Source organism: Mustela erminea, chromosome 1 (assembly GCF_009829155.1).
Source record: "Mustela erminea isolate mMusErm1 chromosome 1, mMusErm1.Pri, whole genome shotgun sequence".
NCBI lineage: Eukaryota > Metazoa > Chordata > Mammalia > Carnivora > Mustelidae > Mustela > Mustela erminea.
Genome location: NC_045614.1, coordinates 96,645,202 through 96,659,107, shown reverse-complemented (window position 1 = coordinate 96,659,107; position 13,906 = coordinate 96,645,202).

Below are 13,906 nucleotides of genomic sequence, written 5' to 3'. Positions count from 1 at the left end.
TCTGGTCATTATGTAAAGTTACTCCCTCTAAAGCCCAGGGGTCCAGATGGGTGGATGCTAAGTAGTGATGGGTCAGTAACTCTGAGGCCTCCTGGTGCTTCCAGAACATTAGGTTTGTTACTCTGAACAGAATTGTGTTTTCCTGCTGGATACACAAATGGAATAGTGCACCTGGGAGAGCAGAGTGGTCGTCAGAGACATATTTATGGTGGATCATTCATGGGGTTCTGGGAAGGCCCTACAGGTCAAAGCCCTTTCCTTCCCCCGCCCTCTGTAGCAGGCCCTAGAATCCCACCATTAGGCGAGCATTACCTTTGAAAAGCAGGCTTATTCCCAGAAAGGTAGCGTGTGGTGTTGGCCCACTCCAGTGTGACTTGAATGAACAGATCATTCATTGATCCTGAGCATCCTAAATGAAACTGAGGACAGAGAGTAAAGCTGTATTCTGGCCATGTGGACCAGGGCCAACCTTGGCCTAAGCCCTGGTGACTAGGCAGCCATGCCCTGGGCCTCTTGGCAAGCTGTTCTCCCCAACAGCCATGCTGTGTTCTGGCAGCAAGAAAGCCAAGGAAGTGCTTGGATGGAGTTTCTTGCTGACTGGGGAGGTATGGGGATGGGGGAGGGAGGAGGTGCCCCCATATGGATGCTGGGGAGGAGGGGAGACTTCCCAGGAGCTGCAGGCTCCTGGGGCAGACCAGGGACCAGGTGCAGAGACTGATAAAGTGAGCTCTTTGTCCCCAGCTCCTCCGGAGCTTCTCCAGGAGCCTCAGGTTCCCCTTTTGATGCCCTCTCTTTGTCTTGCCCTAGCCCAGCACTGCCTCAGTAACTTTTGATCCTAAGTTTTCCAAATTGTATTCTATGGGATGTTACCCACGCCTCCCCCCACCTGCCCTGTGAAAAGGTTCATGGTCAAATGAACTTTGGAAATTCTGAGCACTATATCTCCTTCTTAGAAATTCAGAACAAGAATTCCTGTTTTTAAAGCTCTGAAAATTCCTGCAGCATAGAAGACAGACCTTAAACCCTGGGGTCCCCTTATGCACAGCATTGCACCCCTGCACAGTGTTTTGGAAACACTGACTGTTTCTTACATGGCAGAGCACTTTTTCAATTACAGGTAACAAACAATAAACTTGAATCTCCCATTTCCAAGTGCAATTTTCCCAGTATATGTTCACTACAAATGACGAGTAAGTGAATGGATTGGTCGACATGTGGTGCAAAAGACCCATGGTGACTGTGTTTGTTCTACTGATCCTTCTTTTTCAACAAAGATGCACCTACACTCGGAAGCAGTCGCGTTTGAGGTCCTCATTTCAAAGCTGGGCGGATGTTCTGGGCCTGGGGTTGTCTTCCCACCCTGCGTGCACTGTGGGGGAGATGGGGCAAGTTGCCTCTTCCTATTTCTGTTCCCTCGGCCTATTTCAAGACTAAGCCATGACAGGAACGCATCCCTCAGCATGCACAAGGCTGTTTAGGAACAGAGTGGAAGGGGTCGCCTTTGAAAACCCATTTTACACTGAGGCGGGGTGGGGCTGCTGGGAAAGACTCTCAGAACCTCAGAAAGCCAGCCTCCAGGGGTGTCCTGAGAGACGGAGGGCTGAGCTGTGAACCAGGGGAGCTGATCTTGCTGATCCTGCAGGTTAAAGAAAGCCTGCCCTGTGAAAAATTCCAGTTCACAAATGGGAAGCACCATGGAGTCACTCGAGCAAAGGCTTCAGCCTCAGCCCTTAGTTCAAATCCTGTTCTGTTCCACCCCAGCTGTGCAACTGTGCACCCCCATTTCCTCTTCTGTAGGGTCAGGAATGAGGACCAGGGACCTGTGTCACAGGAAGTGCTGAGATGGAGCCAGATGTTAGCATGGCTAACAGCAGCCAGTACTCACTCTTCTTCCTAATTCCACTTATTTATACATGTGTGCATGATGAGATAATAATCTCTTCATTTAAACTCTTGCTTTCCAAGAGTTTGAACACTGACCGACATCCCTTCCACAGTCCTCAGATTTGAAGATCACAGGAGGATGGATTAAAAACACAGATTCCCGCCCCCTGCCACTTCAAGATTCTGTCTCTGAGGTCATGGCAGGACCCATGAAACTGTATTGCGACAAGGTCCCCACGTGAGTCACCTGCAGGTGCTTGGAGGGCACAATGACAAACCCTGCTTCTTTCAGCTAAAGCACGATCCATTTTAAATGTGTGTTCATCCACGTACCCACACTTGCACACTCTCATGCAAAGCCCAGTCCATCTCCGCAGGTGGGCAAAGTGCAGGCAAGCCACCTGCATGTCTCTCTGCGTGGGCCTGCACATGCTGAGCCCTGTAAGAGAAGGGTTCTGCTCTCATGGTAGGGGGCACTTTGGGCTGGAAGATGGTGGTGGGCAAAGGGGAAGGCAGGGCATAGCAGAGAAGTGACTGCCATGTGCAAAGGTGCTAGACAGAAAATGACACAGAGGGTCGGGGAAAGGTGAGAGGGCAGTGCCTGCTCATAATGGAAGGAAGGAGCCAGGGCTGGGAAGGTTGCTGGCTCAAACTAGAGTCAGAGGTGAGGGTCTTGCCGGGCTTCATCCAGAGGATCATGGAAGCTGATGCAGTCTTCCGAGCACAGAGTGATATGGCCTGGGACATGGGCCTGGAGAAATTCTCCAGCCCTTGTGGGCAGGACAGATGGAGCTGGGGAGAAGGACTCAGGTTCACCTGCTCAGAGGCTCTGGTCATAAGGAGCTCAGGAGAGTAGCAGTGAGGGCCTGGGTCAGGAGCAGGGAGTGGCTGGGGGAGGCAGGGAAGAAGGCGAGAAGCGCTTCAATTTAGGAGCCTCTGCACTAGGCAGTGGTTGCAGGAAGCTCACAGAGGAGAGGAGGCAACAAAGGTGGAAGTTTGGGGAAGTGAAGGAAGGACGATCTTCCAGACAGCTGGTGGGAAGATGGTGCATTTGGCTTAGGTCTGTGGCAATGTGAAGGGGCAGAGCAATGATTGCCAAGGCCAGGAGGCCCTCTCTCCAGTTGCCCACTGCAACCCTCCAATGGCTCCACATTATGACCTGAATCCAACAGCCTCCAGTTACTGGGGAGGGAGGAAGGCCTGGGCCAATGCTGGAGGAGCAGCCAGGCTGCCACACACACTTCTGAGGTGAGAAAGTGCTGATGCCCCCAGGGGAGAGGAGAGGGGCGGGGTGAGGAGGGGAAAGGGAGAAAGAGAAAAGAGGGGGATGTAGGATGGGAGAAGAGGGGAGCACGGAAAAGGAGGGAGGGGAGGGAGGGGAGGAGAAAGCGTAGAGAGGAGGATTTGGGAAAGAAGGGAGCAGGAGAAAGAAGGGGGGCGGGTCTCAGCTTGGAATTAGAAGCCCCACCTGCTGTGAGCAAATGCAGAAGACAGGGGCGGAGTAAACTCTGAGGCAAGAGGCCAGCGTACACCAGCCACAGCCAGTTTCACAGGAACTGACACAGACCCCAGGGGCTCTCTCTAGTTTCGTCCTGACACACTCCCCAAAGCCCAGGAAGGTCTATTCAGTACACCTAGGCAAGTCAACACAGAGCAAGTGTACTTACAGGCACGGAGAGTCCTGGGTCTTAAATCAAAGAGAGGATAACAGACCTTCTGTTAAGTAATTCCTCTTACTGTCCTGGAGCTCTTTCCAGGACTAGAATAGAGGGCCCCATTTTACACATGAGGAAACTGAGGCTTGGACTGGTCAAATATTCACTGAAGACCCTACAGCTAGTCAGTAGCCCAGGCAGAATTTAAACCCAGGTAGGTCTGTCTCCAGAGTCCTAGACCTTGCAGTCAGGAGACGGTTCCTGGTAGGGACAGGGGGGGCCTCTTGTTCCTGGAAATCCAAACCTACCCAACAGCATCCAGACAACCGGCATATTCAGGAAACATTTAATGCCGTTTCTTCCCAGTCATATCTGAAATCATGCTTCATTCTTCCTAATTCAGCATGCATCCTCAGTTTCCTCCAAGACTAATTCCACTGCAGACCAGATGTCGCCAGAAGTGACTTGTTCACACCCTCCCTGGTTGGGAGGTTTAGTCCTGTCCCTGCTCAGAGCGGGACAGAATGGATGGACAGAGCAGGCCTCCCGGAATCAATTCTTCCACTTGAACCAGCTCTTTTCACTCATGATTTGTGACTGATTAGAAGGGTAGAAGTTGGGGATAGATATTTAATTTTGGCTCCCTGATTACACTTGTTATATAAATGGGCCCAAGTAGAAGCTGGGGCGTGAGAAAATGAACTAGAAATGAACAAGACCAAATTTTCGAGAACTTTGAAGATTTGGTCTTAGATTTTTCTGAGGTTGGCCCTCACATTAGTTGCTCATGCTTTTGGATCACTACAGTTTTGAAGGGTGAGAGGGAACCAAAGGCAAGTCCTGGAAAGATAAACAAAAACCCCACCTTCTTTGGAAAGTGACAATCGGAAAATGCATCTAGCCAATCAGAGCTCCCATCGAGGTGGGGGAAGTGAAGAATGCATCAGTCTGCTCCTTTCAGGAAAAAATCATGCTGGGCATTTCACCTGCAGGGAATTCAATACAGGGAACTGCTTATGCAGAAGCTGGGAAAGCCAGAAAGGTTGACAGGAGATGGGGGAGCAACTTGAGGCTTAGCCACAGCAGGAAGCTGCCTGTACCACCAGGAACTCTGGGAGGACAGTGGTGTTACCAGAACCCAGCAGCCAGGACTGCCAGGTGAGACAGACCATGGCAGGAGATGATATCAGAGGAGAGGCAGCCCCTAAACACCCCCAAATCAAAGACAGAGGAAGAGACCGAGAAGCACCCTGGCTCCTCCTTCCTTCCCACTTTCTACCCTCCATCAGTGCTGCCACTGGTAGAAACTGCCCAGAACCTGCTCCCAGGGAGGCTGGGAAATATTCCCCAGATTGCAGGGTAGAACAGGGAAGGGAGGGGAGGGTGTCTGTTGGCAATCAGGCACTGAGCGGCCCTCAGCCCCAGTCCCCCATGAGCTCCAGGTCAGATTCAGACCATTGCAAGGATGCATGCGACTGAGCTTGCAGAGGGCTGAAGGAGCCCAAAGGAGGGCCCAGCCCACCTGCACTGTCGCCTGACCTGAGATTTAAAGGCTGAACATGGTTTAGAGAGGCCATCTCTGTAGTGAAGGAGAGAGGGGAGGGGGTTACCATCAAACAAGCCCTCTTTGTAGCACACAATGAACTAGGTATACCTTTCCGCACATACCTTAGTTCCCTTAATCTTCAACATGCCCTCACACAGTGGTAACACCTGATCTGCACACACAAGGAAATGGAGTCTTGGCAGAATAGGGAGGAAACACGTCTGTGGGGATAGCCAGGCCATGGCAGGGCTGGCGTGTGGGGCAGCCTCACAGAGTTCCATCTCTTATTGGCATCCTCAGTGGGAGCGGCTGCTTCCCTCCATTTCTCCATCAGTCCTTGGACAAATGTGACCTTTTCTGGATGCAGACAAACCTGAATCCCAATCTTAATGGACGATGAAGTTGATAAAAGAATGTGCATATTGAATCGGAACAAAAGAGACTATTTGACTAGCTTTAATGACTTCTAACTCCTATTAAGTATTTTCAAGTTCAATGGAAATGTTTTCTTTTATCAAAGTTTATGGTTTTAAGCTTCAAAAGCAATGAAAACTTCTCAAAAACTTCTCCAGAGCCTCGATCCCTGGCTAACCACAATCCCACAGGCTGGACCGCTGGGCGCTTGCTCTCACCTGCCCATAGCTGGGTGTGTTTGTGTGTGAGTGTGTGTGTGTGCATGACTGTGAGCATGCGGGTGACTATAAACCTTTCCTTTGCAATACTGGTGCACTTGCAATTGTGCAATGATTTGTAATTCTTGTTCAGCATTGTTCCCATCCTCCTGGGTCTCAGACTCCGCTGGGCAGAGGCAATTGTCCTGCTCACAGCATCTGATACCTGCTGGTGTCTCTGACATACACAGGTGTTTGTGGGGCCCATATGAGTACCAGTGCCTGGGATAGGTGCCAGGCATTTTTCTTCATTGACCTAGTCATTCAAGGAGCATTCATTGATCACATATGGTCTATGTGCCAGATCTGGGGGCGGGGGCTGGCATTGAGGAGAGAGTGGGAAGCAAAGCGGGCATGTTCCCTCTCCTCACAAATTTGTTTCTGAGCCTCACAGCCTTGTAAAGCCAGTATTATTATAGAGGGAACATTCCTCAACTTCATAAAATCTATCTATGAAAAACCCACAGCGAATATCATTCTCAATGAGGAAAAGCTGACAGCCTTCCCTTTGAGATCAGGAACACAACAAAGATTTCCACTCTCACCACTGTTGTTCAACATAGTACTAGAAGTCCTAGCAACAGCAATCAGACACCCACTGGACTCCCTCTTGTTCTTGGTGTTGTTGAGGGAGCATGGGGCTGGCTGACGACAAAGCAAAAGCTGGCGCCTTGCACCCCCCTCTCCATCCGCTCTCCCTCTGTCATGTGGAGCATCCCTCAGGCAGCCCTGACTGCCATGAACAATAAGCAAATAGTTAACTTGCAGAGCTCACAATCCTGCTAGACAGGAGTCTCCCTTGGCTTACAAATGTTCTAAATCTTACTAACAAAGACGATTGATAGCAGGATTGTGACAACCCACCAAAAAGTCTCCCACGTATCTTAATGTTAATGGCTGGTCTAAAGACAACATTGATCCAGCTGCAAAGGCAAGGCCTCAGGTAGGCCTGGGACATCCTGGCACCTTGTAGGCCCTCTTTAGCATATGAAAACTCCATTGAAACCTCCCTTCCCCTCACCTTACCCCAACCTCACAACCCTGGGCGGCAGCTCTTCCTGCCCACGGGTCCTGCTCCTGTGCTTTAATAAACCACCATTTTGCACCAAAGATGTCTCAAGAATTCTTTCTTGGTCATCGGCTCCAGACCTCAGCCCACCAAACCTCACCTAGGTTCTAGAACTTCATCATATGGCGCCCAACATGGGGCTGTGAGTCTTTACATTTGGACTCTGAGCTTCGGTGCAAAATGGTGAGTACTTTCTCTCCTTTTCCTTTACTCTGATTTCAGGGCTTTTCAAGGAGTATGGTCTCATTGGAACACTTGCATGTCAGTTGCTCAGGCTGAAATCCTCTAGCCCGTGGCTACTCTGCGGGGAGGAGAACGTCTGCCTTTTGGCTGTAAGTTAGTACCCTGGCCGGAATGGCAATAGGACCCAGAAACTTGATGGCCTCTCTTTATCCCTGTTCTTATATAAAGTTGTCTGTCTTGGGCACGGGACAGCCACCTAAGTCACCAGGACGGCTGCCAATCTTAAGACTCCCGTGTGAGGTTTCCTCCTGATTGATCTAATGTGATCCCCTCCACATCCCTGGTCTAGCCACTTCTGGCCGAGGGACCTCCACTGGGAGCCAGCCGAAACCAGTACCCGATTGAACTAAAACGCAACCGGGGACCGTTTCCTAGGGAAGTTGGCTGCAAGGGCCACATACGTTGGAATGTCGCATAGACCATGATGGATTTCAGTCTTGACTCTTTCTTGTCAGTGTCTTCTACAGACTACTTAAAGCTATGAAATTGGGTAATTTCCCCTTGCCAAACTTTTCTAGTATTTCCATGGGTTAAAATGGCAAAACAGTATGCAGTCTTCAGGGCAGACGATGGCATTGCATGGCACAAGTATTTTGGTCCATTAACCAGGCACCCATCGGCAGCCTAGGATGCGATGGGAAAGTGGAGGATCGCCGGCAACCCTCCAGGGCCTTTAGGGCAGAAATGCCTTCCCAGGGAAGGCAGGATGGTGATCAATAGCGATATCTTGAGGGACGCCTCTGGTCGCTTTTGACACACAGGAACCTCTGACATATCCGCGTGGGACGCCACCCAGGAGTCAGGGGGCATTTGGTAATGGACCTTCTTTACTTTTCTGGACTCTACCTTGGGGTGCCTTTTAACCCACTGGAAATAATTTGGATTGCAAAACTTAGGAAAGGACTGAGCTCCTGTAACACTGCATGGCTTCAGTGGGATCTATCAGTTAGATCTCTGCAGGAAACAGGGCAAATGGACCTAGGATACCTTCACGGCTCATACCTATGCCTTCATTGCTCTGCACCAGGACCCCAAATAAGGGGCTTTTGTGGAATGTTTGCCCAAATGAGTCAGCTAGTAAATTTCCTCCTGACATATTGGATGATAATTACGTAAATAAGCCTTCTTCTAGTAAACCCAGGTTGCTGGGCCATCCCTAGCCTGGCACCTTGTAGGCCCTCTTTAGCATATGAAAACTCCATTGAAACCTCCCTTCCCCCACCTTCCCCCAACCTCAGGGTACATAACATGCCATCCCTTACAACCCTGGGCGGCAGCTCTTCCTGCCCATGGGTCCTGTCCCCGTGCTTTAATAAACCATCATTTTGCACCAAAGATGTCTCAAGAATTCTTTCTTGGTCATCGGCTCCAGACCTCAGCCCACCGAACCTCACCTAGGTTCTAGAACTTCATCAGTGTCAAAAGATTCTAGACCATAAACAAGTTTTGAGTAGGCAGGGAAGGTAAAGAAAGTGCTGCTGCTGCTCCACCATTTGTGTGACCTTGAGTCAGTTTCTTAATCTCCCTGAGCCCTTTTCTGGCAAGTAGATAGACTAACCCTTGCTCACTTCTCAAGTTTGCCATAGGTGTTTATGAAGCTAGAGGACATCACAGTCCTGAAAACCTGGGAATGCTTCCCATATGCCAGTGTGAGGTACATCTTTGCTAGAACATGTTGAGAAGTTGCTTGCCTACCCAACCCATAGCTCTTCCCTACCTCCTTTCTTTTTTTTTTTTTAATATTTTATTTATTTATTTGACAGAGAGATCACAAGTAGGCAGAGAGGCAGGCAGAGAGAGAGGGGGAAGCAGGCTCCCTGCTGAGTAGAAAGCCTGATGTGGGGCTCAATCCCAGGACCCTAAGGTCATGACCTGAGCTAAAGGCAGAGGTCTTAACCCACTGAGCCACCCAGGTGCCTCCTTTCTAAATGAATCTCAGATTTGTTCTGGATCCACCCAGCTCCAGAGGGAAACTATTATTGGTTTGGATTACCCTACATTGCTCAGTCATCCACTAAAGACCTTCAGGTAGTACAAGAGATATGCATTAGAGTTCCATTTTTGGAAAGACTCTACTAGAGACCATGTGAAGAGTGGGCCCAGTCCCTGTGCCTTGGCTTCAAGTCCCAGAGTCTGCGCAAGGTTGGGGAGTTGATGGATCCTCTCTGACATCCCAGCTTTGACACTGAACCACCATTTTGAAAAAAATAATAAATACATAGTAACAAAGTCTACCATTTTGGAGTATTTAGCAGTGCTAGGCCCCTTCCATGCACTGGCTTATTTAGTCTTCATAGTAACTCAATGGGATAGGTACCTTTTTTCTCCCCATTTTATAGACCAGACTCCCTGATGCTAAGTAACATTTAAGTGACCTATTTAAGTTCCCCCAGCTGAGAAACAACAGAGCCTTCAGTAAACCCAGATTCAAAAGCCCCCTTCTTTCTGAAGCAAGTGCTGGTCCATGTCCTACAATATGACCATTATGAACACCACACTTCACTGTGCAGGAGAGCAGAAGTGCTGGCTGAAGGGGCTCTCTCAGGAACTCTATACAGACAAGCTTGCATTTGTTAAATGTTCACTGAGTGCAAAGCTGTCCCAAGGCTCTAGGATCTGAGCTGCCACCCAAGGCAGAAGAGGCTTATCAAGGAGGAGGTCTCAGTGCCCTTCAAATCCTGGTTCCCCTAGGGCCCTTCTTTCTGAGCTCAGGGCAATGAAAATGATACATGTGGGAACTCTGGACCCCATTGTATTCAGGTCTGTGCTCTCTTTATGGATGGGCAGAGCGTATGTGCACAGTAGGGGTCATGATGCCAGGAGGGAATAATGGGGAAAAAAGAAAAGAAAAGAAAGAAAAGAAACAAGTTCCTTGTGTCCCTAGGGATGGTCCCTAGGTGAGCACACAAGTCAGTCCATGAGACCAAATATTATGAAAACAAGGGGAAGAAAGAAAAACATTCTGATTCTCTGTCCCCTTACCTACTGGAAGCCAGTAGGAAATGTTGGAAAGAATCCAACCAGACCTCCATTAGTCGTGTTGTTGAGTCTTTGGAACCTGAGAATTTTGTTCATATTCACTTGTCTTTCATTTTTGCTCACACACCACTTTGCTTTGGAAAGAGACCTTTAGCTGTTTGCACAACGTCCCTAATCAGCCAGTCTTCCCAGCCCTGCCCTGCATTACTGCCCCCCCAACAATATTTCCTCAGATGCAAAGTTCAGGCAGGCCACCCTCAAGCCTGAGAAATCACGGGAAAGGGAGTCTCACTAAGCTGCCTGTTCCCAACCAAAATGTTTCCCCTCCTTAGTTTCAGTGTTGTTGATTAAGACAGCAGACTGGGCTTGGTGTGAGGGAGACTATTGTGCCTGCCTCTCCAAAGCAATGGCACCACTGTAAGAACCAGTTGGCATGGCGACTGAGCCAGGAGAACACTTTCAAAATGGGCAATTTAGTTTAAAATGATCATTGTGTTTTTCACTAAATGTCACATTCCCATAATTGTGAAGACAGCTAATTGGGCAGTTAATTGTTTAGAATCTTTTATTTCTGTTCTCTTATTCCACTTAACTTGTGAGCATACCTGCATGCACACGTACACACACACTCTCTCTCTTCTCTCTCTCTCTCATTCACAATATAAGACTAATTACTAATCCCATGGCTACCAATGACCAAAATAATGAAGAGCTTGGTCTCAATGTTTGAATGTTTACTGGTTGTTGATTCATTAGCGTCATCACCTCCTAACTATATTCAACCCAAGACACAGCCCCTGGAAGCTCTCTCAGTCGCCTTCCCCCACATCGACGGTGTTTGTGAGGGTCAAGATTTTGTCAAGTCCCGTGCAAATGAATGTCCACCCAACAGGTGAGATTTACTTGGTGGGGGACTCTGACTTGGGAAAGTTATGATGTGGATCCTCCTGCATTTTTAAATTTTGAACCCCCTGGCCTAAGCACATAACTAGGTTCACTTGTATATCCATTGTTCCTAAACTTTAACCTCAGTGAAAAATACAGATGTTGTCATCTGAGGGAGAAATTGCCTGGAAGACATGCAGATGTGTCATATACTCTGATTAATCCTGAAGACCATGGCCATGTGGTTGGTGTCTGAACTGGAACTCAGCTATTTGATATCACTGCTTTGATATGCAAGTTGCCACAAAATATTTTCTGTTTTAAGAATTCTTTCCAAAACCCCGATCCAGGGAGCAATCCCATTTTGCTGGCTTCCTGTGCGAAGCAGACTTCAGAAAGAAAGTTTTCACTATACCCTAGGACAGACTGTGCCTCTGAAGACAACCTGTAAGACTGGTTAACTCATCTTAATTATTTTTAAAATCTAAATTGCTGTTCTGAATAAAGTAGAAGTAACCAAATGCACTCAACTTGTGTGTCAACCCAGGGAAGCAGGTTGACTCTGCTGTTTAATTGAGCCCAAAGCCAGAAATGAAAAGCTGGGGAGCAAGGGTCTTTCACCCTGCAGGAGACAATGGAAACCCTATGTCCATCTCAGAAGCCATTCTGACCTTTCGTTACTGATTGCAAGTCTTTTGAGTGCAAAGCATTCCCTTTTGTTCTGATTTCCTGACAACTGTTTAATCATGTTTTATTCATGGAAATTACAGTAGAATTCTCTTGTTCCCCACATATCAAATAAGAGAATGCACAGGGCAGTCAAGTTCTGGAAACAAATAATCGAGTTGTAAGACTCTCATCAGTAGTGAAATCCTAAAGTGTGTTAAAGGCTAGATTGTGGGTATAGACTAGAGGGCAGGGAGGGCATTTATCCTTACACAAATATTTCCAAATAAATTTGCCCTCAACCCAAGTTCCAACCATCAATAAAATGGAACATTTAATTTTAACAGCTTAGTGGAAAGTCTTTGAAAATGGAGACGAGGTGCCTGGTTGGCTCAGTTGATTAAGCGAGTGCCTTCAGCTCAGGCCATAATCTTGGAGTTCCATGATCAAGTCCCACATCAGGCTCCCTGGTTAAACAAAAAAAAAAAAAAAAAAAAAAAAAAAAAATTTAAAAAAACAAAAAGAAAAAGAAAGAAAGAAAAGGGAGACTGAAGTTCAGTGAGTATCTTTCACATGTATTATTTTATCTGATGCCCATGATGATCCTGTAAAGTAGGTTTCATTAACCCCATTTTATACAGGGAAACTGAGGCTAGAGGGGAGAAATCATTGCCCAAGATTGCCTAGTCAATAAGTTGCAGGGTTCCCATTCTTCCATGGCCCCATTCTGCTTTCCAAAACAATTCATCTGCCACAAGTCCCATGCTCCAACAGATGCCTAACCTAGCTGGTCATTGGGAACTTCAGGTTAGGCAGCTATTGCTAAGACTCCCCAAGGGTATGGGGCTGCAGAACTGTCTTGAGGCCAGGCAAGGTGTTGGCCACTTGTTAAAAAGCAAATGTGACCTAGTCACATTCTACCTGGTCTACTTCATCCCAGAGTACATCAGGTAACTTGAAAGTCCCCTGAGCTCAAGAAAAGCAAAAGGGTGTACAAGGTTTTTAAAAAAATAAATAAAATCAGTACATGTATTATGTGAAAGAAAAAAGAACTCAATAAGGCAAAGTGCAGAGAAGGGGGAAAAATTAGAAATCCCATCATAAGACATGGAAGCCATTGATAACATCTTGGGAAAACACCCTTGTGGGCACTTTTATGAACATAAGCACATGATCATAGGTTTGCTGATTGTCAAAGAGGTTTTCCTTTACATGTTGCTGCATAACCTAATTATTTTTACTTAGAGATAGAAAACAAAGATCTTATTTTCAATTCTCAACACTCCATGCAAATTCCACGGTATGAATTTCTACCACTTACTTAACCAATTTCTGACTATATAAATCATTTTTGTTTTATAAACAGCAGTAGAACAAACATCTCTATTATATATGTTGCTTTGTTTGTTTGGGGCAGTTCTTTGATTTTTGCCTTAAGCATCAATTCCCCAAAGCAGAGAGTTAATCAAAGATCTAAGCCTTTTCCTTCTTTTCTTTTTATTCCATTGCTATAAAAACCTGGTAAACAGCCAGCTGGACAGAAACAGCTGCCTCCAAATGGCCAGGGGGAATTTTCTTTCATTTCTTGGGTTTTCTTCTAGGTAGGATTCTTCATCTCTTTGTCTTCTTTGTATTGCTTGCTTTCATACTTGTGATACATTGTTTTTTGTTTTGTTTTGGTTTTGGTTTTTTGCTCATTATACTGGAGATAACTCTGAAAAGGCTTTTTTAAATTTTTTTTGTCAGCATATAATGTATTATTATCCTCAGGGGTCTGTGAATCTCCAGGTTTACACACTTCACAGCACTCACCATAGGACATACCTTCCCCAATGTCCATAACCCAACCACCCTCTCCATACCTCCCTCCCCCCAGCAACCCTCAGTTTGTTTTGTGAGATTAAGAGTCTCTTATGGTTTGTCTACCTCTGGATCCCACCTTGTTTTCATTTATTCCTTTCCTATCCTCCAAACCCCCCACATTGCCTCTCAACTTCCTCATATCAGGGAGATCATATGATAATTGTCTTTCTCTGATTGACTTATTTCGCTCAGCATAATACTCTCTAGTTCCAACCACGTCATCGCAAATGGCAAGATGAAAAGACTTTCTTTATGAACTCTATCTTGCCATACCCGAAGCCTGTATGTCTTCTCCAAGTTCCAGTGGCTAGGGTGATGCAGATCTCTCCACATTTTATACCTGAGGGTGCAATAGGAAGGAGAATTCACATAGGAATCATGTGGAACCCCGGGGGATTTCAACTTTATTTCTCCGGTGGGATTTTATTAAAGCAAGGCAGCTACC